This window comes from Canis aureus, chromosome 3 (assembly GCF_053574225.1).
Source record: "Canis aureus isolate CA01 chromosome 3, VMU_Caureus_v.1.0, whole genome shotgun sequence".
Lineage (NCBI taxonomy): Eukaryota > Metazoa > Chordata > Mammalia > Carnivora > Canidae > Canis > Canis aureus.
The window spans coordinates 39,599,827-39,625,696 of NC_135613.1; the positions used below are offsets into that span (position 1 = coordinate 39,599,827).

The following is a 25,870-nucleotide window of genomic DNA, read 5'->3' on the forward strand; positions in this document are numbered from 1 at the left end:
ATTCCCCCAAAGGTTTTAGCAAAAATCTCAGGACTGGCTGACTCTTATAGGCCTGACCCAGGTCATGTGCTCCTGCCCAGAGCTAGCATATGTAGTCAGTGTTAATTGAATCACACAGAATAAGAGCAGAGGAGGGTGTTTCTCCAGACTTAAGTCAGAGCACTGTGGCCAGAGAAAGAGGGCATAGACACTGGGTGGGCAAACTCCACAGATGCCCTTCCCAACTTCCTTTTCAATGATCAGAAACCAGCTCTCCAGAGCCCCTTTTGGATGTGAGAACCCAGATACTTCGATGCCGTGGTGGGCAAAATCTCCTGACAGTGACAGAGTGCTGTACAGCCAAACTATAACAAGATTTAGAAAGAGAACAGAAGTATATTTCATTCCCGCGCATGAGACTCAATCTGCTCTTCTGCAGCTATTCCTACTATTGTTTTTATCTTTGCATAAAAAAGAATGATTATTATGTTTGCTTAGGGTCCAGGAAACCATTTGGAGGTTCAGAAGCCCTGGTTTATAGACAGGTGTTCAAAACTTTGAAAGAGAAATGAAGTGCTGCAGATCCAGTGATCTTTTCTTCAGGTGACTCAATGGGTATCAATATACATATAATCGAAGCACAAGGGAGGCAGATGGCTTGGGTGAAAAACAAGCTTCATCATTTTCACATTCTGTGGATCTCATTCAATCTCCTTAAGCCGACTTTCCTCATCTGTGAAACAGAGATCATATAATAATATCTAAGTCCAATAGCTATTTTAATAATGAAATATTAGCTAGTGTATTAGGACTAATATGGGAAATATTGGTCTATTATACATAATCTATTTTGCTCTATTACTCAGAGGTGTAGAAAACTTGCCCAATGTCACACAGATATAAGAGGGCCAGTAGGGACTAGAATTTTCTGAGCAGCTACTCGGGTGCAGAACCAACTGGTGCTAAAGTAATAGAATAAAACTAGCTATCATTAAGTGCATACTATTGGTAATTTATTACAATGTATTTGGGCTTTATAAGCATTATTTCATACATATTTCACAATAACTCTAAAATGATCCTTGCTAGACATATGAGAAAACATATGAGAGGGTCGGTGAGCTTCAGTTGCTTGCCACAAAGCACAGTTTTTAAGTAGTAAAATCAAACCTGTCTGTCTTTAAACTTGTGTACATTCTTATTGACCCTCCTTACTTGTGTGAGCATGAGGAATGCAGATCAAGACAGGGGGAGTCATGAGCCACGTTGAACGGGGATGATGCATATTGGAACTCTCAGCAAATGGGAGTTAAAAAATTAATGGAAGAATGTGATTTAAGCTCAGGTAACTTGTAGGTAAAGTATATAACTGTAATATAGAAGAGATAACACTTATTATGTACTTTTTATATTCTGGATAATGCCATGCAGCTTTGTTTGTAATAATATAACCATTTCACTTACAGTATTATTTTTTATTTTATACATGAGGAATCTAAGGAAACTGAGAAAGTTTATCAGTTTTCCCAGAATCAGCTGGTTAGTGAGCAATGGAACCAGCACATAAACAGAGGACTCCACGCTGGGTCAGCGCTCCTTCCATAAAGTCACACACACACACACACACACAACCAAACAAGTACCCAGCCTGCAGCTGCATGAGCCTGCCTGCATACACATCTCGGCAGGACTTACATTCCTGCAATTTTCCTCTTTTCTCACTCATTACAGTCCTGCTGTTCCCAGTGAATTTAATTCCTGCAATTTGCACTGGTTTTCACAATCTGTTCTAATTTCCTAGAAGTGTTTGCTCAATAGCTACACTGTCACAATACCAAGCATAAAGAACACGCAAAGTTCTCATACACACTGCTAAACCTGAGTTCAGGGAGCCCAAACAATGCAGAATTACTGGAATATTACTCACAGGCAGTAGCCTCCATATAAGGAGCTGACTCTAATTCTTGACCTTTAGTCAGTTCCACCATAAATCAGGAGGTGGTGAAGAAAATCCCACTGGAATGGTCTTTTGAAAATGTTCTGTTGCTTATTTGTTAAGAGGGAAGTAAAACAAAGTCTGGTGTACTACGTTTCCCATGTGCATATGCCATTGTCTGAAATACAAGGATGACTATGACCCAGTCACTATCCTCAAGAGGTGGACAGTCTAGTGCGGGAAACTGGGCAACCAATAGTTACAACATAGTTAAGTGTGAGGTCAGTGGGGCACAGGAGCAGGGTCTACTTCAAGGATATGTGATGTGTGTAGTTGTGCCTAGGAGGAACCTTATTTGGTTTAATGTTATGTTGTTACTTCCTGAAATTCTTAGTAATTGTTTTAGAGAGGGGAGGAGGAGGAGCAGAGGAAGAGGGAGAGAAAGAGTCTCTAACAGATCCCATGCCCAGCATGGAGCCGCATGCGGGGATTTATCTCATAACCCTGAGATTATGACCTGAGCTGAAATCAAGAATTGGACACTTGGGCAGCTGGTTGGTTCAGTGATTGAGTGTCTGCCTTTGGCTCAGGTCATGATCCTGGGGTCCTGGATCAAGGAGCCTTCTTCTCCCTCTGCCTATCTCTGCCTCCCTCTCTGTGTCTCTCATGAATAAATAAATAAAATCCTTAAAATGAATACAAAAGCAATTGTAACCATCCAGCTAAGCAGTGAGAATAATAGGAGAGGAGAAGAAATGAAATGAAGAAATATTTAGGAAACAAAATTAGTATAGTTGGGCAAATAGTGTCAGATATTTCAAGTTTCCTATCTTATAATGGCTTCCTCTTCTTTATGAATGTAGCTTCAATTTTAGAGGGGACAAAAAACTCCTACTTCTTTAAAATTAGAGAATGTCATGCGATATAGTCCTGGACAATGAGATATATACAAAACCACTAGGCTGCCCGTGGAGGGCACCTTTTGGGAAAGCTATTATTTTCCTGATAAAAAGGGACAAATTCAGATGATACATGTCTTTTCTTCATGCCCTTCCCCATTCCTTCCCAAGCTGTGATTGTAAGAAAGACTACACATGCTAAGGATGGAAGAGCAGGATGATGGAAAGAGCTTAGGTCTTAGGTGACTCAGGACACCATTGTCACTTGCCTCTGATAGCTTACTCCTGAGCTTATAGTTACTGAGAAAAGTGAAACTTTTCAAAGACAGCAAGTCTTAGAGGTGGTAATACACTAGCAGTATATATAAATGTGACAGAGAAAATTGAGCAGAGGATAGTGCAATTGAAGCCTGGGATTTTCATCTTTAAGGACAGCAAAGTAGAAGGCCATGGGCAGCCCGGGTCTTCACTGAGATGGGAAAGGAGAGTGGCTGAAATAGACTTCACCTTCAATTTTGTCTGGAGGTGACTTTGAATAAAATAAATATTATATTTATGAGAGAAGTACTATGGTACTTCAGGACTCAGTGAGGTTAAGTGACATTAGACAAGGACACATTGTTAGTGAGTGGTGGTGCTGGGACTTTATGCCATATCCAACCATCCTTGAATCCATAGGAGGGCCAAGCAGAGAAAAGAAGCTGGCAATAAGTATGTGCAGGCACCAGAGAGCCTGGTGTCTAGCCAGAAGATCAAGATCACTAACTAAAAATTAGAGTAGGGACTCTGGCCAAAGGGACCAATGGAGACAAGCAAATACTCTGGATCCTTAGAGAAAATTATCCTGGAAGAACAAAGCTGGTCAGAGGCTGTGATCCATGACTTTTCAAGAAGCCACATCTGGAACTCAGGCCTTGGGTATAAGTCACATACTGCCAGATGGCAGGAAAGTGAAGGGCCTTTATATATGCCACCAAAAAAAGGCAAAACCCTTCACTATCCTGTTACCTCTAATCAACAGAAGAAGAAACTTAGAATGCAATTATCTTAATTAGCATAATTCAGAGTGCTTGCCACTATTAGCCTGTGTGAAGCACTTTATATAACATACTTCTTTTCACACATTATCTCATGGATTAAGATTTAGTTCTCCCACTTTCTATTTACTTTCTTATAATAGATAATAGGCTTCATTTCTTAGCATTATTTTTGAGGTGAAACAAGATGGGGACAGCAATCTGACAAAGCAGGGGCTCAAAAAACTCTCATTTTTACTATACATTCAATATCTCATTAAGTAATATCTTTATTGTCGTATTATAGATAAAACAAATGTGAAGCATTATAAATGTTCCAGGAGAAATTTTATTTTACTCCAAAGAATGTATAGATGCCATGGCTTCTTAGCTACTGATTATTATTATTAAAACCGCCATTCCTCGAACATTTAACTGTTGCTAGGCACTGAGGAAAATGCTGTATATACATCATTTAATCTATTAAAATCATATCTGTATCTATAATATAATTTAATCCTCTCAGAAAATCTATAGGATAGATGTTTTAACTACATGGACTTGCAAGTCCCAGTGTCTCAAAGTAGCAGGGCTATCATCTCAACTCGGTTTTGTACCAGCAAAGGTTGTATATTAACCATGAAGGACAAGGTTCCTAACACCAAGAGTTAGTCCTGAAACCAGTGCCCTGGTATATAAACCAAAGATCTTATCTTTCACACTCACAAAAGAGAACTTTTTCAAAGTTCTAAAACATGTTTGGATCTGATTACAGGCATTCGTTGGTCAGTTAGGACATACTTGAGAGAATAAATGCTATTGGTAGTTTATCTGGAAAGTGACCTAGGATTCACCTAACAAGGCCTTTTTTTGTCTGGGCTAAAGTAATGTTAGCATTTAGAGACTAATAAAACCTAAATGAATCTTTTTCCTTAATATTTGTCCTTGCCCAACTATTAACAACAAGACTACAAAAACAAAACAACAAAAACAATTCACTACTCACAATTAACAGCAAAAACAATAGTTATTACTTACCAAGTACAGTCTACATGCTCTATATTCATTAGCTACTTAATTTTAAAAATAATCTTCAAGATAAAGTTTAGAACACCCAGTGAAGATGAAGAAACTGAAGCTTATAGTAGTAAAATAAGTTATCAAAGTCACCATTGATTAATGGTAGAGATATAATTTAAACCCATGTCCCTAACTTCTCAGCTGTAGCTTCTGTGTCCCTTTATTTGAACAGAAGTTGTGCTTTGCACCTACTCATAATGACTAAGAATGCCTTACCTGCAAGTCACCAAAACCCAAGCAAAATTTAATCAAGGTTCACATTCTTTCTGAAAAATGCTTTAAGCTTTTTCTTATTTTCAGCCAGACATGGAATCTCCTTCCTCCAAATACAAATTTCCTTTGGTATGCTTGTTTTGTGTTTAAATGTGCTTTGATTATAATTAAAATTCCTCCATTTAGTTTCTATCTCTTGTATTTCCACAGCCACTTCTGCTCCAGCTGTCCACCCAAAGTGCCATCTGTGGAGGGCAACCTAGGGACCACCACTCTGGTTTTTACCCACTTATCTCCAGCTGTCCTGTCAGGGCATCCCTCTGTGCAAAATGTCTGAGAACCTGCAACAATTCCCTTCTTTAGCTTCAGCTATCCTACCAGGCCACCCTCTGCATGGAGTACCCCAAAAACCCCTGACCCATGTCTGCTTCAGGTCCAAACAACCTGCCAAGGCAGCCTTGGTGCACAGTGCTTTTGGACTCCCAGCCCACAACTGCTATAGCTCCAGACAGACAACCAAAGCCATCAGACACATGCAGTCCACACAGAAAACATCCCTGCACAAGGCATTACATCAAGACTAGAAGAAAGAAAGAAAGAAAGAAAGAAAGAAAGAAAGAAAGAAAGAAAGAAAGAAAGAAAGAAAGAAAAAAAGAAAAGAAAGAAAGAAAGAAAGCCTAGAAATAGTTATTCCTTTGACTTCACAGAAACAAAAAGTCAAACAAAATGAGGAAGCAAAGGAATATGCTTGAAATGAAAGAATAAGATAAAATGCAAAAGAAAAAAAACTCAACAAAACAAAGATAAGGAATTTATCTGATAAAAATGTTCATAGTAATAGTAGTAAAGATTCTCATCAGACTGGAAAAGAGTGGATGAACTCACTGAGAAATTTGACAAAGAGATAGAAAATATAAAAATGGAGCAATCAGAGTTGAAGAATACAATAAATGAAACATAAAATACACTAGAGGGAATCAATGGCAGATTAGAAATTCAGAAGAACAGATCAGTGATCTAGAAGACAGGGTATTGAAAAGCACCCAAGTTAAACAGCAAGAAGAAAAAAAAAAACACACACACATTAAAAAAAAATGGGGATAGGTTAAGGGAACTCTCAGGAAACATGAAGCATACTAACATTTGCATTATAGGGGCTCCAGAACAGAAAGAGAAGGATCAGAAAATTGAAGAAATATGGTTGAAAATAGACAACCAAGTCCAGGATTCACAGGGAGCTCCCAAAACTAAAACCCAAATAGTCCACACCAAGACACATAATATTTAAAATGTCAAAAGACTAAAGAGAAAAAAATATGCAATAAGAAAAATACACTAGTTACATAAAAGAGAAACCCCATAAGGCTGTCAGTTGATTTTTCAGCAGAAATGTTATATTCCATAAGAGAGGGATGTCATAATGAAGTACTGCAAGGGGACGCCTGGGTGGCTTGGTGGTTGGGCATTTTTTGGCTCAGGGCATGATCCCGGAGTCCCAGGATCGAGTACTGCATCGGGCTCCCTGTATGGACCCTGCTTCTCCCTCTGCCTGTGTCTCTGCCTCTCTCCCTGTGTCTCTCATGAATACATAAATAAAATCTTTAAAAAAAAAAGTATTGAAAGGAAACATAATCATTTAGAACTGAAGGAGAGATAGGTCCCCAGAAAAACAAATGAGTTTACCACCACAAAACTGGCCTTACAAAACATATTAAGAAGACTTTTTCTAAGCAAGGAAATATAAAGTAGAAGAAAAATACGAGAGGTAAAAAATTCACAAATAAAAGCAAACATACAACATATTTGGTATATCAAACACTTTATAAAGCTAGTGTGAAAGTTAAAACACAAAAATAGTAAAAGCAAATATACCTAAAAAACTAGGTTAGGTATTCACAAAATTTTTTAATGTAAAATATGAAAACATATACATAAAACATGAAAGTGGAGAATAAAAATGTACTACTATTTTTAGAATGTATTTGAACTGAAGACACTATCAACTTATATGAACTGTTATATATTTAGATTATATATGAGCCTCATGCTAACAACAAATGAAAAACCTATCTATAACAGATACTCAAAAACTAAAGAAAAAAGATTCCAAGCATAACACTAAAGCAAGTCATCAAATATTAAGGAAAAGAACAAAAGAACAAAATGAACAGTAATAACAAACAGAAAACAATTAGCAAAATGGTAATAAGCACATACCTATGAATAACTACTCTAAATGTAAATAGTCTATATGCTCCAGTTTAAAAAAATGTAGGATGACTGAATGGATAAAAATAAAACAAGATCCACCTATATGTTGCCAAAGGGAGAGTCACTTCAGACTTACATACCCAGAAAGACTGAAAAGAAAGGGATAAAAAAGATATGGCATGTCAATGTAAGCAAAAGAAAAAAACAAAAAAAAGGAAGATGATGAAGTAGCAGCCAAATTAGCAATATTTATCTCAGAAAACTTGACTTAAAAAAAGAAAAAAACTGTAATAAGAGACAAAGAAGGTCATGACATAATGATAAAGAGAAATAAAAGATATCCATATTAGAAAGGAAAAATTAAATGATCAGTATTTGCAGTGACATGACCCTATACATAGAAAACCCTAAAGACTCCACCAAAAATTATTAGATTAAATACCATAAGAAGACACAGTAATTGTAAATATTATACCCTACATAGGAACACCAAAATACATAAAGCAAATATTAACAGATAAAGTGAAAAATTGACTGTATTACAATAAAACCAGAGGATTTTAACACCCCACTTAGATCAACGATACATCATCCAAACAGAATACCAATAGGGAGCCAGTGGCTCTGAACAATACATGTGCTCAGATGGACCTGACAAATACATACAGAACATTATACCCCAAACTAGCAGAATAAACATTCTTTTCAGGTTCACATGGAAAGTTCTCCAGAATAGGTCACATATTTGGCAAAAAACAAGTCTCAATAAATTTAAGAAGATTGAAATCATATCAAGAATCTTTTCTGACCACAATTGTGAGAAGCTAGAAATCAAATATAAGGAAAAAAGCTAGATAAAAGCACAAACACAGGGAGGCTAAACAACATGCTACTACTTAAACAACATGTAAATAAATAAAGCAGAGAAATTAGGAAATACATGGGGACAAGTGAAAATGAAAACACAACAAGCCAAAACCTCAGGACCCAGCAAAAGCAATTTTAAGAGAGAAGTTTATAGTAAGATAAGTCTAGCTCAAGAAACAAATTCTCAATAATTAGGCATACACCTAAAAACAAACAAACAAACAAAAAACACCAAAAACCCCAAACCAACCCAAACTCTGAAAAGAACAAACTACAGTTAGGAGAAAGAAGAAAATAATAAAAATCAGAGTGGAAGTAAATAAAATAGAAAAAATAGAAAAGATTAATAAAAGCAAGAGCTGATTCTTTGAAAAGATAAAATTGATAAGTGGTTAGCCATACTCATCAAGAAAAAAAGAAAGAGGACTCAAAATCTGAAATGAACAAGGAGAAGTAAAAAGTAACAATCAACATTACAAAAATACAAAATATTATAAAAAAAATACTATGAAAACTATATGTTAACAAATAAGACAACCTAGAAGAAATAGATAAATTCCTAGAAGCCCGCAATCTTCCTAAATGAATCAGGAAGTGATAGAAAAACTAATTAGATCAATTAATAGTAACAAGGATGAATTGGTAATCAAAAACTGTCAACAAACAAAAGTCCTGAACTAAATGGCTTCACAGGTGAATTTTTACAAACATTTAAGTAATAGTCAATGCCTATTTTTCTCAAACTATTCCAAACAATAAAAGACAAAGGAAAACTTCCAAATTTGTTCTATAATTTCAGCATTATCTTGATATGAAAAAGAGAAAAAGACACTACAAAATGCCCACCCCATTTCAGGCCAATATCCCTGATGAACATATATGCAAAAGCCTTTAATAAAATATTAGCAAACCACATTCAACAATAAATTTTAAAAGACCACTCACTGCGATCAAGTGGGATTTATTCTAAGAATACAGGAGGTTTCAATATGGATAAATCGATCAATGTAATACACCACATTAACAAAACAAAGGATAAAAATCATGTGATAATCTCAAAGGATTAAAAAACAGCATTTAACAACATTCAACTACAGTTTATGATAAAAATTCAAAGTGGGTTGAAAGTGAAGATTCTTTGATGTAATAAAGGCCATATATGAAAAACTCAAAGCTAACATCAGACTAAACAAAATCAATATTTCCTCTAAGATCAAAAACAAGACAAGGATGTCCACTTTCTCACAACTTTTATTCAACACAATACTAGAAGTCCTAGCCACAGCAATTATGCAAGAAAACAAAAAGCATACAATTTTGGGAAGGAAGAATTCAAATGGTCACTACTTGCAGGTGATATAATACTATATGGAAAATCCATAAGACTCCAACAAAAAATTATTAGAAGTAATAAATGAATTCAGTAAATTTGCAGGATATAAAATTAATACCCAGAAATCTGTTGCATTTGTATACAGTAATAAGGAAGTAGCAGAAAGAGAAATAAACAATTCCATTTATAATTGTGCCAGAAACAGTAAAATACCTAGGAATATAAATTTAACCAAGGAGGTAAAAGTCTTATATCCTGAAACTATGAAACACTGGTGAAAAAAATTGAAAATGACACAAACAAATGGAAAGATAGTTTGTGCTTTGGGATTGGAAGAAAAAATATTGTTAAAGTGTCCATTTACCCAAAGCAATCTACAGATTAAATATAATCCCTATGAAAATACCAACAGCATTTTCCATAAAACTATAAAAAATATTAAAATTTGTATGGAACCACAAAAGACCACAGACAGCCGAAGCAATCCTTAGAAAGAACAAATTGGAGCTATCACATTTCCAGATTTCCAGATATACTACAAAGTAGTAATGAACACACTATGTTGCTGGCACAAAAACAGACACATAGATCAATTTAACAGAATAGAAGGGTCAGAAATAAGTCCAGTCTTACATAGTCATTTAATCTATAACAAAAGAGGCAAGAATATATGATGGGGAAGAAACAATCTTTCAATAAGTGATCATTAGACAGCTACATACAAAAGAATGAAAATGGACAACTTTCTTATACTATACACAAAAATTAAATTCAAAATAAGGAAGATATAGTATTTATGTATAATGAAATATTAGTCATAAAGAAGAATGAGATTTTGCCATTTTAAAAAACATGGTTGGACCTAGAGGGTAGAATGCTGAGTGAAATAAGCCAGAGAGAAAGACAAACACCATATGATTTTGCTTATGTGTGGAGTCTGAAAACAATATAAATGAATAAACAAACAATGGAATCAGACCTATAAACACAGAGAACAAACCATTTGCCAAAGGGGAAGGGACTGGGTAATAGGCCAAATGGGTGCAGGGGAAGGGGAAAGGTATAGGCATGATTAAGTACAGCATTAAAAGGCACAGCATTGAAAATATAGTCAATGGTGTTGTAATGCCATTGTATAATGACAGTAGCTACACTTGTGGTGAACATAGCATAATGTATAAAGTTGTTGAATCACTATATTGTACACCTAAAACTATTATAACATTTTGTGCCCACTATGCTCAAGGGAAAAAAAGGATCATTCACCATGAACAAGTGGGATTTGTTCCAGGGATGCAATGTTCGTTCAATAATTGCAAATTAATCAATGCAATACATCATGTTAACAAGAAGAAGGAAAAAAAAAACTATAAGATTACCTCAATAGATGCAGAAGAAATATTTGACAAAATTCAACATTTGTTCCTGATAAAAAAAACTCTCAAAAATGTGGGTTTAGAGAAAACACACCTCAATATGGCAAAGGCCATACGTGACTAAACCACATTTAACATCAATGCTCAAAAATGGAAAGCTTTTCCTCTAACATCAGGAGCAAGACAAGGATGTCCTTCTCACCATTTTTATTCAACATGGTACCAGAAGACCAAACTGTAGCAATCATACAAGAAACAAAATAAATCCAAATTGGTAAGGAAAAAGTTAAACTATCACTACTTGCTGATGACATGATAGTAAATACAAGAAAACTCCAGAGACTATACCAAAAGTGTTAGAATAAATGAATTCAATAATTTTATGTGATACAAAATCAATACCCAGAAATCTGTTGCATTTTTATACACTAATAACAAAGTGGCAGAAAGAGAAATTAAGAAACAATCTCATTCACAATTGTAAAAAAAAAAAAAAAAACAAGAAATAAATTTAACCAAAGTGGTGAAAGACCTAGACTCTGGAAACTATAAGACATTGATGAAAGAAATTGAAAATGACACAATGGAAGGAAGTAGCATGGTCATGGATTGGAAAAACTAATATTATTAAAATGACCATACTACCCCAAACCATCTACAGATTCAAGGCAATTCTATCAAAATAACAGTAGCATTTTCCACAGAACTAGAACAAATACTAAAATTTGTATGGAACCATAAGACCTCAACAAGCCAAAGCAAATTTGAAGAAGAAAGCTGGAAGTATCACAATCCCAGATTTGAAGAGGTACTACAAAGCTATAGTAATCAAAACAATATGGTATTGGCACAAAAATAGGCATATAGACCAGAAAACAGGCCCTGAAATAAATCCAAACTTATATGTTCAATTGATGTACAACAAGAAGGCCAGAATATACAATTAGGAAAGAAAGTCTTTTCAATAAATAATGTTGAGAAACTGGACAGTTACAAGCAAAAGAAAGACACTGGACCACTTTCTTACTCTAAAAAAGGGGTAGAGTATCTGAATAGACATTTTTCCAAAGAAGATATATAGATGGCCAGCTGAAAAATGAAAGATGCTCAACATCACTAATCATCAGGAAAAGGCAAATCAAAACCACAATGAAACATCACCTCACACCAGTCAGAATGGCTAATATCAAAAAGACAAGAAATACAGAGAAAAAGGAGCTCTTGTGTAACTGTTGTAGGAATGTAAATTGGTGCAACCACTATGGAAAAGTGTATTGAGATTCCTTATTAAAGTAAAAATAGAGAATAATAAAAGAAAATGAAGTATCAGAATAGGAGAACTCTGAGCTTACCTTATCCCACAGACACACTGAGGCAACAACTACATGTATTGCAAATAACTCTGAAGAGGACCTGAATCTCATAGAATAGATTTTCTGCAGCTTGTCTTATAGAAGGCCAAACTGAAAAGGGTAAGAAGAGCACAGATGCAGACAGGAGCCAAATATCTAATATGACTGGCCACAAATAGGAGGAATATCACAAGCATGGCGGAGTGAGGGTATCAGCCCCAGACCAGGCACACCTAACCCTGATGATTCACATAGGTAAGATGAGTCTCCATAATATCTGGCTTAGAAAATCAGCAGGGCTTAACTCCAGGAGAGTCAGAGGGCAATAGAAAACTGAGTTTCTACTCTTAAAGAGCCCACACACACTAAATAATATAGCTTGAGACATAGTTCAGAACCAGTAGTTTGAAGAGTGCCTGGGATATCCACAAAGAAGGTGTATTGACTAATCAAAGAACATGTGCCAAGTGGCATGGATCTGCAGGACATTTCTCCAGGAACAAAAGTGCTCCTCTCCAGGCTAAATATCTAGACACTTTTGGGAGCCAGTTCTAACACTGTTTATCTACACTGCTAGTCCTAGCACTACCCTGTAGACCTGCTGCACTAACATGCCTGCCTTGGTAGTAATTCTTCCAAAGCAACTTCCCTTCTGTGACACCCAGCAGATAACTCAGGATGGCACTGGTGGCACACCAAAATGACTCCCGCCTCCCCACCCCAGAGGTAGGATGGATAATCCCACATACCAGCAAGCTAGTAGTCCCTGCTGCTGGGCCTTTTAGACGGCTGCACAGGGAGTAGGCCCTGCCCCTCCCTGTCAGCAGGTGGGTCAAATGCTAATTGCAGGCAACCAGGCTGAATACCAGCCACACCCACTAGCATGCCCATAGCAATCATGGCTCAGCCACAACCAGAGAATCCACACAGCCCACATGAGGGACATCGCTGGAGTGCCTGGTTCTGGTCACCAATGGGAATTGCACAAAAGGTACTGTAGATGTCTTCCACTTTCAAGACCAGGAGACATAGCTGGCCTACCTAATACATAGAAGCAAACAGAATGAGTTAGACAAAATGAGAAGAAAGGGGAATATATGCCAAATGAAAAAATGAAGTTATAGAAAAAGAGCTAAGTAAAACAGAGATAAGCAATATTACAGCTGAAGAGTTCAAAGTAATGATCATAAAGATACCCACTGGACTTGAGAAAAAAGTGAATAAACTCAGACTTACAACAACCAAACAAAATATAGAAATAAAAACCAGCCAGAGCTAAAGAATAAAATAACTGAAATGAAAGTACACTAGAGGAAATCAACAACAAATTAGAGGATGCAGAAGAGTAGATCAGCAATCTAGAAGATATGGTAATAGAAAGTAACCAAACTAAACAGCAAAAAGGGAAAAAAAATTTAAGAGCATAGTGGGGCTTTTTGGTAATTTTATTTATTTATTTATTTGAGAGACATACAGAAAAGGAGCAGGGGGAAGGATAGAGGGAGAGGCAGACACCTGCTGAGCATGGAGCCTGATGTGGGGCTTGATCCCAGGACCCCATGATCATGACCTGAGACAAAGCAGCTGCTTAACCAACTGAGCCACCCAAGTGTCCCTAAAGAGAACAGGTTAATGGAACTTTGTGACATCATCAAGTGTAATAACATTCACATTATAGAGAACCCTGAAGAAGAGAGAGAGAGAGAGAGAGAGAGAGGCAGAAAACTTATAACTTATTTGTAAGAATAATAGCTGAGTACCTCATTAATTTGAGGAGGCAAACAGATATCCAGATCCAGAAAACACAGAGAATCTATATAAGATTAATCCAAGGAGGTCTATCCTAAGATGCAAAATAATTAAAATGGTAAAGCTGATAAAGAGAATTTTAAAAGCAGCAAGAAAAAAGAAAACAGTTACTTACATAGGAATCCCCATAAAACTATCAGCTGATTTTTCAGAAGAAACTTTGCAGGCCAGAAAACACTGGCATTATATATTTAAAATGCTGAAAGAATAAAAACTACAACCAAAATATTCCATCCAGTGAGCTAATCATTCAGAAATGACAGAGATCAAGAATTTCCAAAACAAATGTTAAAGGGGTCCATCACCAAGAAACCAGCCTTACAAGAAATGTTAAAGGGAATCCTTTAAAAGTGGAAAAGAAAGGGGGAAACTAGAGGATAATTATTTTTTTAAAAATCACAAGTAAAAGTAAACATATAGTAAGGGTATTATGTTAAACACTTATAAAGCCAGTATGGAGGTTAAAACACAAAACTAGTAAAATCAATTGTATCTATAAAAATTAGTTAAGGGATACACAGAAAGATGTAAAATATGACATCACACACATGAAATGTGGAATGGAAGTTTAAAACTTAGTGCTTTTAGAATGTTTGAACTTAAAGGACAATCAATGTAATATAAACTGGTGTACACTTAGGATGTCAAATATGAACACAACAGTAGCCATAAATCAAAAACCTATAATAGAAACAAAAAAATAAAATGAAGACAAAGAACATTAAGCATACACTGAAGAAAGTCATCAGAACACAAGAGAGCAAGCAAAGAAGAAAGGAACAGAGAAGACCTACAAAAACAACCAAAGAACTATTGGAAAAATGCCAATAATCACGTATCAGTAATTACTTTAAATATAGGTGGTCTAAACGCTCCAATCAAAAGACATAGGGTGACAGAATGGATTAGAAAACAAGACTCATCTGTATACTACCTATGAGAAATTCACTTCAGACCCATGGACACATATAGACTAAGAAAAAGATATTTCATGCAGATGGAAATGCAAAGAAGGCCACAGTAGCAATACTTATATCAGAGAAAATAGTTTAAAACAAAGGCTATAGCAAGAGCCAAAAAAGGTGTTACATAATTATAAAGGGATCAATTCTCAATAAGAGAATATAACAATTATAAACATCATTGCATCCAAGAGAGGAAGAGATAAATACATAAAGTAACTCATCTTTAGCCTTACCTAATATCCCAGTTCCAGTTGATTGCACCTTCCTTTTATAGGCTTGCTGAATCCACTATGTACTTTTGTCATAGCATTTATAGTAACAGTTAACATTCAACAAGCATTTGTCATGAGTCAGGCATTGGATTAAGCACTTTATGGTTATCATTCCTTTGAACTCCTATAATAACTCTTTGTTAAGGAATCCCAATGAGGGATGCCTGGGTGGCTCAGTGGTTGAGTGTCTGCCTTTGGCTCAGGTTGTGATCCCGGGATCCTGGGATCAAGTCCTGCATCAGCCTCCCTGTGGAGATCCTACTTCTCCCTCTGCCTGTGTCTCTGCCTCTCTCTTTCTGTCTCTAATGAATAAATAAACAAAATATTTAAAAAAGAGAATCCCAATGAAATGATGAATACTACTATTATTTTGATATTACACATGTGAAAACAGAGACACAATATAGCAGATACTGGCTAGGTGTTTACTGAACCTAAACTTGCCTAGGCACATATTTGGGCTACTTGTCCCTGTTTAGTTCTTGCCAGTAGAGTGTAAGTATTGTATTTTCCACTGCCAAGACTGACTCAGAAAAACCTCTGGTGTGGTTCCTCACCTTCTCTCTTCTCCCCATTAGCAGGATATCAGTGCCCTAGGCAGTCATCATTCATCTTTGGTCCCTGAATGACAGTGTGAAGCAGAGCTTTCCTAGCTCACCGAACTCATTCCATTGCTTGGATTTTATAAGAGCAACAAGTAAACTTCTATTATGTTAAACCAGTGAGATTTTGTCTTTGCCAATACCTAACATTACCTTAACAAATACTCATAGTGAGGTTGTCAAGTGTCATATGACTGTAAGTGGTTAAGTAAGGATTCTATATCAAATGGCTTAGCGCAAGAGTCTGCATATCTAGACAAAATGCTACTGTCTCACTAAATGTGTTTTGCCCGTTTCTCATTAAACTGAGTTCCTTTTTTGAGGGGATTTATTTTTCATTCTAATTATTAGTATTTAGTACTTAGAATAAACTCAAATGAAGTTTAATTGAATTTAACTGAATTGAATAAGATTTGATTTAACCTATTCCCAGGACCATCATTTCACATCCCCGTTCTATCAGAGTTTTATTTAAAACTAGCATTTTCAAATCATTTTTACTTTCTCAAAATCCATCCTTTAAATCCCAAAAGTTATTTGTGTCTCCATAGAAGTCCAGTCAATATGTTATAATTCATCTTGACACATTCTATGTAAGTAACTCTTTTGGTATTTTCACATCATGTTTATGTGAAGCATTCAAATTCAACAATGATTTATTGAATTCAGGTAGCGAGTTTGGCACTTTCCTATGTCATTAGTTAGTTTCAAAACAACCTTGTGAAATGCATATTATCTCCATTTTACAGATGAGCAAACAATGAGTAAACCAATGCTCAAAAATTCTCAGGGACTAACCTACAGCTAATTATTGAAAGATTTGGGACAATAACCAAATCTACTTTCTAGTCCATTGGTGTGTGTTTTTACCATGCTATTTCTAACATAGTGCCTTGGGAAATTTGTTCAGGGTCTTACATATATTAAGAATTCAAAAGTTGTTACTGATCAAAGTATGAATATATATTGAGTGATGAAATACAGTAGAAACAACTAGCTAATATTCCACAATTTGAATGAGGCTACAGAGACTATATCAAATAGCAGTTGTAATGCAGACAAGCTTGGGATTTAAGCAAATGTGAGCTTTTCTTAGATATGTCATGCTGTAGCTCTACTGAGCTGTGAAGGTATCATTAAGGGAGCTTGACAAAGGTCCAATAGCAAGAGACGGTCCTCAGAATTAAGTCAGAGGAAATAAAACGTAATTAAAACTTTTTTAGGTCATCAATATTCAAGAAAATCCATCACCAGGAGGCCAGCACAACAAGAACAGTTAAAGGAAGTTCTTTAGCTTGAGAGAAAATTACAGTTGGAAATTCATAGCTATACAAAGGAACATTGGAAATGGTAAATATGTGGGTAGGTGTAAAAAATATTCCCACTTCTTTTTTTATATATGTTTTTATTGGAGTTCGATTTGCCAGCATATAGTATAACACAGTGCTCATCCCATCAAGTGCCCCGCTCAGTGCCCGTCACCCAGTCACCCAATCCCCCTGCCCACCTCCCCTTCCACCACCCCTTGTTCATTTCCCAGAGTTAGGAGTCTCTCCTATTCTGTCCCCTCACTGATATTTCCCACTCATTTTCTCTCCTTTTCCCTTTATTCCCTTTCACTATTTTTTATATTCCCTGTATGAGTGAAACCATATAATGTTTGTCCTTCTCTGATTGACTTACTTCACTCAGCATAATATCATCCAGTTCTATCCACATTGAAGCAAATGGTGGGTATTTGTCATTTCTAATGGCTGGGTAATATTCCATTATATAATATTCCCATTTCTTAATGTTTTTAGTGTCTAAGGCAAAAGTTATAACAGTGTATTATGGGGTTTACGATAATTGTAAAAATTAGGCATATGACTAGGGCAGTGGCAATGATTAGGTGGATCAAGCATCAGATTCTTGTATTCTATGTAAAGTCATAAATCAGAAATCCTAGAAAAACAACTAAACTTGAAGAGGTATAGCTAAAAAGCCAATAATGAAGGTAAAATGTAATATAAAATGAAGGCAGGAAAAGCAGAAAAAAAGGGAACAAAAAGAGATGCAACTACTAAAAAAATAGTATATTTAATGCTATCACATCAACAATTACATTATATATAAATTAAGCAAATACCCAATTAAAAGAATGATAGTAAATATTGTCTCTAAGAAATATGCACCAAAAATATAAAGCCAAGATTTTGTAAAGGGATAGAAAAATATATATCACGCAAACAGTAATTTAAAGAAAGCTGGATTGGCTATATTAATAATACAGACAAAGGAGACTTAAGGAAAAGGAGCATAATTACGGATGAAGGATAATATTTTATTATGATAAAAGTGTCCATTCATCAAAAGGACACAGCAATCTAATAAGTAAGCACCTGACAACAGACCTTTAAAATACATGAGGCAAAACTTGAGGACAAAAAGAAGAAATAAATTAGTCCATATTTATAGGTGGCAATTTCAAAACTCTTTCCTACTTGATAAGGCAAGTAGATGAAAAAGAAAACCTCTTTGTTATTTATTTTTTAATTTTCAGATAATATCCTCCATATTATTTCAATATTAAATGCATTGACACTGGATTTATAGCCAATCTTAAAACTACTTAAGTACTTGAAAATTAAATATCATAATTTTAAATTATCCATGAGTTGAAGAAGAAATCCCAAAGGAATTTAGAAAATATTTTGAACTCAATGATATTAAAATCACAAAATATCAAAATGTTCAGCATGCAGCTATAGCATTGCTTAAAGGGAAGCTTGCATGTTTAAATATATTAGAAAATGAAACTCTGAAATTAATAACCTAAATATCTACTTGAAGAAATTAGAATTTAAAAAAACTAAAGGGATGGAAACAATAAACAAAATTTAATAATATAAAAATTAGGCAAACTATAGAAAGAAATAAGCAAAACCAAAGGTTAATTCCTTCAACCTATCTACATATTTGATCCTAGTTAGAATGATCAAATTAAAGATGAATTAACCTGGATATGGGAGAGGGAGAGCACACGCAAGTATGCATTTGCAAATTTTCATTATGATGACTGAAAGACAGGCTGATACTCCATTAATCTGATCTCTACAGACAGAAAAAATAAGGGACTAATATAAATAATTTTATGTCAATAAATCTGACAACTTGGAAATCAAGTATAAATTCTTAGAAAGAAACAAAACTTATATAAGACATTGAAAACAAAAATGGTCTATTATATAAATTCATAAAACTAAAAAAATTCCCACATGGAAAACACTAGGTTTACATCATTTCACTGCAGCATTTCATCAAGCTTTTAAGGAAGAAGTAATACCAATCTTATATTAAAAATAGTCCTTTTTATTAAAAAGAAAAGGAACAAGTGGAATACTTGTCATCTCCTTTTTTCTGGCTATTATATACCTGATATTAAAGCCAAACAAATACATTGTAAGGAACAAAACTACAAATCAATATTCCTCATGAACATAGGCACAAAAATGTGTAACAAAGTATTAGCAAATTGTATCCAGCAAAATAGAAAAGTTTTAGTACATCATGAGAAAGAAAAGAAAACAAAAGCAAAAATAAATTCTTGGAACTACACCAAAACAAAAAGCTTTTGGAGAGCAAAGAAGACAAACAACATAATGAAAAGGCAACCTTCTGAATGGGAGAAGACATTTGCAAATGATATATACAGTAAGGGGTTATTAAAGACTTACACAACTGTACATCAGAAAAATAATTGAATTAAAAAATAGAAGATCTGAATAGACATTCTTCCAAAGAAGACATCTAGTTTGCCAACAAACACATGAAAAGATGCTCAACATCACTAATCATCAGGAAAATGCAAATAAAAATCACAATGAGATATCACTTTACATTAGAATGACTAGAATCAAAAGGAAAAGAAATAAGAAGTGTTGGTGATAGTGTAGAGAAAAAGGAACCCTCATGCACTGCTGATGGGAATGAAACTGGTGCAGCCACTGTGAAAAACAGTATGGAGGTTTTTAAAAAAACTTAAAATAGAAATGCCATTTGATCCAGTAATTCCATTAGTGGGCATTTACCCAAAGAAAACAAAAACACTAACTCAAAAAGATATGTGCATCCCTATGTTTGTTGCAGCATTATTTACAATAGTGAAGATATGGAAGCAACTTGTGTCCATCAATAAGTGAATGGATAAAGAAGATGTGGTATATATAAATACACAGTGGAATATTACTCAACCATAAAATGAATGAGATTTTGCCATCTGCAACAATGTTGATGGACCTAGAGGGTATAATGCTAAGTGAAATATGTCAGAAAAAAGACCAATACCACATGGTTTCGTTTATAAGTGGAATCCAAAAAACAAAAAAGAAAAACAAAGACAAACAGACTCTAACATATAGAGAACAAATTGATGGTTGTCAAGGGGAGGCCAGCGAGGAGATGCATAAAATAGATAAAGGGGGTAAAGATGTACAAACTTTCAGTTATAGAAAAATAATTCACAAAGATGAAAATACAGCATAGAGAATATAATCAATAATATTGTAATCATACTATCTGGTGACAGATGGTGACTACATTTATTACACTGAGTAATGTATAGACTTGTTAAATCAATGTTGTATACCTGATACTAATATACTATTGTTTGTTGATTATACTTCAATTAAAAAATAAATATAAGATGCCCTGTCACTTAACTTGTGGGAACTTTAGCAGCTGTTTAATGTCTGAAAATGTAACAACAATACCTTCATCACATATAACAAAATAGGAATAATTTGTTAATATACCAAATGGTTTCAGATTTTTGTATGGATGCTATACCTACCAAAGACTTTAGAGGAAACATTTTAACATACTAAGTCTAACATGTAGCTTGGAGACTCAAAGTAACAATAAATGAATATATTAGATGATGAATTAGGGGCCAAACAATATGGTTGATAGGGGAAAATGACAAATAGATGTATATTCTAAAAGATTTTCTATTTAGGGGTAATGTATGTAAAAAGTAGACGAAAATTTTGTGTAAGTTTCAGAGAATGATAGATTCAAAATCTAACCAAAGTGTTGGCTCTCATGGTCGTGGCCTTTGTGCAAAGCCCTTCAAGAGAGACAGAAAAGGCTATATAGTGAGTAAAACCCATCAGACAGAAAGAACAGTATTGGATATGGAAGCCTTAGTAAGAAGCAGAAAACTGTGCTTGAGGATTTGTAAACCATGTAAACCACTCAACCATACGGTGAGTAAACAAAGAATCTCCAGGTTAATTAGATGAAGAATATACTACTTAATGGAAGAAAGGGAAATAGTAGGTTGTATAAAGAAGGTAAGTCTTACTTTGGTTGAGCAGAAATCAAAATGGAATATGGTTAAATATTTAATACTTAGACCTTGTCTTGTGAGGCATGAGATTGCAGGAGAAGGTAGCTTATCATGACTCACCAAACTCCAGGAGGTGGGGGCTTCCAACCATCCATTGAGGTCACATTGAGTAATCAGACCATGATGTAAACCTTGTAAATAATTTTTTCTCATCCATGAAAAACAGCCATGATATTTTCCTGTCTGTTTCATACTGTTAGTACATACAGTCTACTTCAACTGAAATTATGAGCAAATCACAATGTTTAAATTTTTTTCTCTAATGATACACACACAAAAAATTGAATATAGTAAAATAGAAAAGTTTTAATACATCATGAGGCAGAAGAGGTGTTCATCCTAGGAATGTAAGATTAGTTTACTTACAGTTCAATCATTGCAAATTGTAATATGGAGATTACATAAAGAAGAAAATTTTTATGATAATCTCAATGGATACCCACCTAATATTTCATCAAATCCAATCCTAATTTAAGAAAATAAGAGACTCTTAACACACTAAGAATGCATAGGAAGTTTCTAAACCTTATAAAAGGCACCTATAGAAAAGGTACAAATATGATCACACTTAGTAGAGAAAGACTGAATCATTTCCCCAAAGACAGGGGATAATAAAACAAGGAAGTTGGTTCTCACTATTTTTATTCCAGTATTACGCAGGGGAATGAAAGAAATAAAACTGTCTTCATTTAAAGAAAACATAATTTTTCCATAGAAAATGCTCAGGAATCTATACAATAACTATAATAAGTAAATACAGCAAATCTTGGGGTATAGATAATTTATTGCCTACATATAAGCATTAAAAATTTGAAATAAATTATAAATAATACCATTTACCACAGCCTCAATAAGAAATATATTCAGGAAATGTTCATGACAGCTTTATCAATAGTATCACAAAACTAAAAACTACCCAAATATTCATCAATAGGAGAAAGCATAGGTAAGTTGTGGCATACTTGCATATTATAAATCTATTTAGCAATAAGATTAGATAGAACAGATTATTAATACATACAACAATGTGAGTGATTCCAAAAATAATATAAGCCAGAAACAAAGAGTATATACTATATGATTCCAATTATCTAAATGTCTAGTAACAGTAAGCTAATCTATAGTGAAAGAAATGAAAATTGGTTGCCATCGGTTGCTTCAGGGCAATTGGAACAGATTTGGAGAGGACACCAGAGAGCTATTTGGGATGATGGGAGTGCTATCTTAATAGGTATGTGGGTTACATAAGTAGTTGCATTTATTAAAGCTGATTGAATTGCATATCTGATATATATGCATTTTATTGTATGAACATTATACTCCAAAAGAAAAGGAAAAAAAAAAGTAGAGGAAAAGGGGGATGGAGAAGGAAAAATTGGGAGAGACAGAAGAGGGAGAAGTAACAGAGGAAACGAGGGAGAGAAAATAATTCTGCCCAGGAATCCAGGAGACTCTGAACCGATAGTTTGAGATTATGTTGCCAATAGCTGAGAAAAGAGAGTAGGACTCTAAAGTGTGAGAGCTGAGCCAGCATTTTGCACTTTTTCAAGTGGCCATACTAAATCTTGATACAAAATGAAAACATATTTTGGAGAAGCAAAGTGGAAAAGATGAGCTCTAAACTCTGACTTCTGCTCTATTGATTTTAAATAGCAGAGTTATAAAAGTCCATTCTCAGGGAATCATCTGTGTAGTTCTCTTATTTAGTTCCTTTAACTTGGAATATAAAAGTTGTTCCAAATTTTCCCCTGTATTTCTGCCAAACTTTTATGTGAAAAATTGGGTGGCAGGTGTTTCATTCTGTAGTCATTCTTAGAAGAGTTTGTTCCCATGTTTGAATGGAATCAGTTGTACACTAACCCCCTTCCCCCAGTCTCTCATTGCAGCCTGGCCTGAAATCTATTCTTCTGGAGTACAGTGGAATGTTAACCCATTTATAACGGCAATGACCATTCATTTCTCTCTCTGCTGCTTTGCTGTGCCAAGCACATCAGAGTTAAATCCTTGGCAAAAGATGTTTTTGCTTGTACTAGTAGGGAAAAGATACTACTCTGCCCTGAAGTGTATGCAATGGAGGGAAATGGAAAAAAGGCCTAAAATAACTGAGGGAGGGGCATGATAACAGCAATAATTGCAACTATGTTGCAGTACTGCCAGTCTATGTGGACAAGATCAGAAAAAAAATATCACGTTGAGAGCAGAAAACCCCCAAACCTAATATAAGATAGATCAGTTCATGCAATGCAATACAATCCTCATAGCCATCCTACTGGATATTCATTGTTACTACACTTTTTCATTTCATATCATGAAATACATGTAAAGATAGACAACAATAAAACCAATGCAATACCACCTCACACTAATCAAAATGGCTAAAATGGACAACTCAGGAAACAACAGATGTTGGCAAGGATGCAGAGAAAGGGGAACCCTCTTAGGCTGCTGGTAAGAATGCAAACTGGTGCAGCCTCTCTGGAATACAGTATGGAGGTTCCCCAAAAAGTTAAATAGAGCTACCCTATGACCCAGCAATTGCATTACTAGGTATTTATCCAAAGGATACAAACATAGTGATTTGAAGGCGCATCTGTACCCCAATATTTATCGTGGCAATGTCCCCAACAGCCAAAATATGGAAAGAACCCACATGTCTATCGACAGATAAATGGATCAAGATGTGGTCTATGTATACAATGGAATATTACCTAGCAATCTAAAAGAATGGAGCCTTACCATATGCAATGACATGGATAGAACTAGAGGGTATTATCCTAAGTGAAATAAGTCAGATAGAGAAAGTAAAATAGCATACAATTTCACTCATATGTGGAATTTAAGGGGAAAAAAACAGATGAACATAGGGAAGGGAAGGAAAAATAAAATAAGAGGGAAACAGAGAGGTAGGCAAGCCATAAGAAACTCTTAACTATAGGAAAAAAAACCTGAGGGTTGCTGGAGGTGAAGTGGGTAGGAGGATGGGATAACTGAGTGATGAGCATGAAGGAGGGCACTTGATGTAATGAGCCCTGGGTCTTACATGCAACTGATGAATCACTAAATTCTACCTCTGAAACTAATAATACAGAATATGCTAATTAAACTGAATTTAAGTAAAAACAAAACAAAACAAAACAAAAAAAAATCTTTAAGACAGACAATAACTTGGCTAAGGTTAAAATAAGTTCCACAAGTGGAATTTGGAATTTTATGTATCTAGTTCCACACTACATTCCCTTTCTACTGTCTTAGCTTGTTCTATCACCATACCCCAATGATCTAGCGCAGTATCTGGCACTGAATGGGCCTCAGTGAATATGTATTGAATGAAAAGCCTGCATAAAAGTGAGGCCCTATAAAAACTAGCTAAAAGTCCTAGGAGAAAACCCAAATCTAATACATATGTCTAGAGTACCTCAATTTTCTTAGAATCACAAGAAACAAGGAAAGCTGAAATTTAACTAGAGTATAGAATATATTGCTTTTTATTAAGAGGATTCATATTTTCAAGAACCAGTATTTGAAGAAACACATTAATAAATTACTTGAAAAGTTTATGGCATATTTAGGAATTTTAATGACTAGACTCTAATGCACACAATATCAGAGACCTGAGGCTGTTGCTGTAATTACCAAAAGTGTGTGTCTTTTATAACTCTCATAAAGTTGCTTGACCTTCAAATTGCATCATGACAACCAATAACCATCTATTCCAAAGGGGTGTGGCTGCCAAAGTAACTGACAGTCAATCAAATTCCAGTTGAGTTAGAAGAGATCATGTGTTCGGGGACAGATATTGATCTTTGCGGTTGTTTTAGTTTTTTTTTATATTGTTTTTAATTGGGTCAGTGGCCTTCATATTTTAGTGAAGTGCCTGACATTTTATGGAAACTTTTGTGGATATGCATTTCTTTTGTGAGAGGTTTCATAACCTTAATATTAGTAATAAGTCCATGACATCAAAATTATTTTTTTTTAATTTTTATTTATTTATGATAGTCACAGAGAGAGAGAGACAGAGGCAGAGACATAGGCAGAGGGAGAAGCAGGCTCCATGCACCGGGAGCCTGATGTGGGATTCGATCCCGGGTCTCCAGGATCGCGCCCTGGGCCAAAGGCAGGCGCCAAACCGCTGCGCCACCCAGGGATCCCCATGACATCAAAATTATTAAACCCCATTCCAGACCTTGAAATCTAAGGGATGTCCTCAGAATCTCCACTTCTCAAGCTACACTCTAATAAAAATAGTATCCACTGTGGTGGAAGCTCCAAGCATGGAGGGGAACACAGATGATTTCCTCTGAGATCTTTATCCATTGTCAAAGTACTCATCATCATTTTGATATCCTTTCTCTGATCACAGGAACAAAGGATGGACTAGTATCCTGTAGTCTAGATTTGTTTTCATGAGTGTAAGAGTCTGACAGTATCTTTTTTCAGCAATGCCTTGGGCCACCCATCTTTCCTCTTTATGGAGGTATATTTCTGAGAGATGTTGTTTGTCCAGAATACACAAAAATGCTTGCAATATTTCCTAAAAATCACCCACAATGTTCTTGAGATATCTAAAC

At 35.1% G+C, this 25,870-nt stretch overlaps 1 long non-coding RNA gene across 1 annotated transcript; it reads right to left on the reverse strand.

Moving 5' to 3' along the window:
- Positions 1-556: 556 nt before the first annotated feature.
- On the reverse strand, positions 557-2,103 carry LOC144305162 (uncharacterized). The gene is made up of 2 exons (XR_013372203.1): positions 1,907-2,103; positions 557-712 (listed from the first exon to the last, which is right to left on the reverse strand). It is a non-coding gene; the product is annotated as an uncharacterized LOC144305162 (long non-coding RNA).
- Between the last annotated feature and the right edge of the window lie 23,767 nt (positions 2,104-25,870).